Source organism: Gastrolobium bilobum, unplaced genomic scaffold, assembly GCF_033153095.1.
Source record: "Gastrolobium bilobum isolate Gb01-03AN ecotype WA unplaced genomic scaffold, APGP_CSIRO_Gbil_v1 utg313880, whole genome shotgun sequence".
Taxonomy (NCBI): Eukaryota; Viridiplantae; Streptophyta; class Magnoliopsida; order Fabales; family Fabaceae; genus Gastrolobium; species Gastrolobium bilobum.
The window spans coordinates 7,555-11,446 of NW_026898461.1; the positions used below are offsets into that span (position 1 = coordinate 7,555).

At 40.6% G+C, this 3,892-nt stretch overlaps 1 non-coding gene across 1 annotated transcript; it reads right to left on the reverse strand.

Moving 5' to 3' along the window:
* Window positions 1–768: 768 nt before the first annotated feature.
* On the reverse strand, window positions 769–875 carry LOC133316514 (small nucleolar RNA R71). Its single transcript, XR_009752215.1, has one exon. It is a non-coding gene; the product is annotated as a small nucleolar RNA R71 (small nucleolar RNA).
* Window positions 876–3,892: the final 3,017 nt, after the last annotated feature.

Here is a 3,892-nt window from a genome sequence, read left to right on the forward strand (position 1 = left end):
TTCTATGGTATATTGGTGTTTGAACACAATTCCTCGTGGGAACGATCTTTACTCATCATTTTATTACTTGTACGACTAGTGCACTTGCTAAACGTCCAACAAGTTTTTGGCGCCGTTGCCGGGGAATTTGTTTTTCAACACTAACTGATACTATAGAATTCTGAGATTGAATCCTTTTATTTTCAGTATTTTAGTTTATGTTAAATTTCTGGTCAATTTTGATTCTGGTACATGCGAGGTACAGTTGATCTAAATTTGTTGTTGTATGATCCAGAATTAGAAAGGACATTGAGGAAGCACAAAAGGGCAGCCAGGCAAAGGAGACAGTTGCAAGAAATTGGTGAATCAAGTACGGTTAATCAGGAAGATATAATGGCAGAGAATCACAGACCACCACCACCACAGAGGACACTGGGAGAGTACATGACTCCTGCAGTTGTTCCTCCAATTGGGAGTGTTGTGCGCCCAACAGTGGAGCCCAACAACTTTGAATTGAAGCCTGCTTTGATACATTTGGTGTAGAAGGATCAGTTTGCTGGAACCAGTGCGGAGGACCCTTACTTGCACATAGAGAACTTCCTATTGTTGAGTGATACTGTGAAGATAAATGGTGTCACAAGAGATGCAATTCTGTTGAGACTATTCACTCATTCACTGATGGATGATGCAAGGAGATGGCTGTAATCATTGCCACAAGGAAGTATAACAACTTGGGATGATTTGCAAACCAAGTTCTTGCAAAGGTTTTTCTCAGCATCCAAGAGGGCCAAGTTGAAGGATGAAATTACAAGCTTTAAGCAGAAAGAGTCAGAATCTATTTATAAGGCCTGGGAGAGATTCAAGACTTTGTTGAGGAAATGTCCACAGCATGGAATTGAGGCATGGCAACAAGCAGCAATCTTCCTGCAAGGAATGACCACTAACACTAGAACCTTGGTGCATGCCACTGCTGGTGGATCATTGACTACCAAGACCCCTCAAGAAGCCTTAGATATCTTTGAGTCATTAGCATCTCAAGAATTTGATAATGCTCCAGTGGCTGACAGAAGGACAGGAATTATCAGGTTGGATGGGTATGATGCTTTGTTGGCAAGGAATGATCAACTGATGCAGACACAGAGACAACAACAGCAACAATTAAATACCCTTATTAAGCAACTCTCTTCACAAAAGGTAGCTTCTGTGGAAACAAAGAGTGTATGTGCTATCTGTGGTAAGGGCCATGTGACAGAGGAGTGTGATTATGGGGGATCATCAGAACAAGCAGAGGTGAATGGAGTGTGGTATGATCAGAATAATCAAAGGAACTACAACAATCAGGGAAAGAATGTTTATATGCCACCATGGAAAAACAAGAATCAACACCCAAGATTCAGCTATAGTTCCAACCACCAATTGAATCCACCATTACATCCTCCACCACCACATATGAAGGAGCAGTCAAGTGATCCTGCTGCATGGGAGAAAACATTTGCTCAGTTATCTAAGACAACTCAGGATTATATTCAGGGTTCTACTTCATTCAGGGAAGAGACAACTGCATTCATGCAGGAGACCAGAGCTTCTTTCAGAAATCAGGAAGCCTAAATTAGAAATTTGGAGACCCAGATTGGTCAATTATCAAGACAGATATCAGAGAGACCACAAGGGAAATTTCCAAGTGATACACTGGTGAATCCTAAGGAGCACTGTAAAGCAATTATGACAAGAACTGGGTTGGTACTTCAACCAGGGAAAAAGAAGGTGGAAAATAAAAAGAATGAAGAAGAGGTTGTGGTTGAAGATGTTGTCTCTGATGATGAAGGAGAGAAAATGAGAAATGAGAAAAGTGAGAAGGAAGTAGTTGTTAGAGATGTTATAGTTGGAGTTGACAAAGAAGAGGAAGGGAAGGACAATAAGAATGAAGGAGAGGTAGAAGTTGGTAAAAATGCTTCCCCACAAAAGATGATGAAGTGGGAAAAGAAGAAGATGACTGACAAGAAAGAACAGCCAGTTAGTTTATCTCCCTATGCTAAAGTTCCTTACCCTCAGAGGTTGAAGAAAGAGATTTAGAAGCAGCACTATGCAAGATTTCTGGATATCTTCAAAAATTTACAAATTAACATACCATTTTCTGAAGCACTGGAAAATATGCCTCACTATGCAAAATTCATGAAGGATCTTCTTACTAAGAAGAGGAAATTAACTGATGGTGAGACAGTGGCCCTAACAGCAGAATGTAGTGCCCTAATCCAGAAGAAGCTTCCTACAAAAATGAAAGAGCCAGGAAGCTTCAGTATCTCTATTGCTATAGGAGATGTGGAGGTGGGAAAGGCATTGTGTGATTTGGGAGCCAGTATAAACTTGATGCCGTTGACAGTATGTAGAGCTTTGGGAATTAACACTTTAAAGGAGACCAATCTTATTCTGCATCTTGCAGATAGATCTATCAAGAGGCCTGAAGGTGTGGTTGAAGATGTCTTGGTCAAGGTAGACAAGTTTATTTTTCCAGTGGATTTTGTGATTCTTGACATGGAGGAAGAGGATACAGAAAGTCCTTTATTGTTAGGAAGACCCTTTTTAGCAACTGCAAGATCTTTGATAGATGTTGAACAAGGAAAGTTGTTGCTAAGGGTGGATGAGGAAACAGTTACAATTGATGTATTCGAAACCATCAAGCATCCTGTTGATGTGGAGGATTGTTTTAGATTGGATGTGATACAGGAGGTTGTGGAAGAAGTGAATAAAAAAGAAGAATTCCCAGTTGAGGAACAAAGATCAGAAGAAGAGATAGGTACAGAGGATAACCAAGAAGAGCCAGAAGTGGAAGAGCTTGAGAAGAAGATTGATGACATTCCAAAAGGAGCACCTAAGGTAGAACTTAAGGAATTACCTTCACATTTGAAGTATGTGTTCCTTGGGGATGATCAAACATATCCAGCAATCATTAATGCAATGTTGTCTGATGAGGAAGAAGGGAAGTTGATTAAGGTACTCAAGAAGAATAAAATGGCTATTGGATGGCAGTTTTCAGATCTCAAGGGTATTAATCCTTCCTTTTGCACTCACAAAATATTGATGGAAGAAGAGGTCAAACCAGTAAGGCAACCACAGAGGAGACTCAACCCCACTATGAAGCAAGTAGTGAGGAAGGAGGTGGTGAAGTTGCTTGATGCTGGGATGATTTACCCAATTTCAGACAGTGCTTGGGTGAGTCCTGTGCAGACCGTGCCCAAGAAAGGGGGGATGACTGTGGTGAAAAATGAGAACAATGAGTTGATTCACACCAGGACAATCACTGGCTGGAGAATGTGCACTGATTACCGGAGGCTGAATAAGGCAACCAGGAAGGATCATTTTTCACTTCCTTTCTTGGATCAGATGCTAGAGAGGTTGGCAGGACATGCTTTCTATTGCTTCTTGGACGGTTATTCAGGGTACAATCAGATAGCTGTGGCACCAGAGGATCAGGAGAAGACTGCTTTTACATGTCCATATGGAATATTCGCATACCGGAGGATGCCTTTCGGTTTATGCAATGCTCCTGCCACATTTCAAAGGTGCATGCTTTCCATTTTTTCTGATATGATAGAAGAATGTATTGAAATTTTTATGGATGATTTTTCTGTATTTGGTTCTGATTTTGATGTATGTCTAGGGAATTTAGATTCTGTGTTGAAAAGATGTCAAGACTGTAATTTGGTTTTGAACTGGGAGAAGTGCCACTTTATGGTGACAGAAGGTATAGTTCTTGGACACAAGGTGTCTATGAATGGAATTGAGGTGGACAGGGCAAAAATTTCTGTGATAGAGAAACTTCCTCCACCTGTAAATGTTAAGGGTGTGAGGAGTTTTCTTGGTCATGCAGGATTTTATAGGCGGTTTATAAAAGATTTTTCAAAAATTGCTAAGC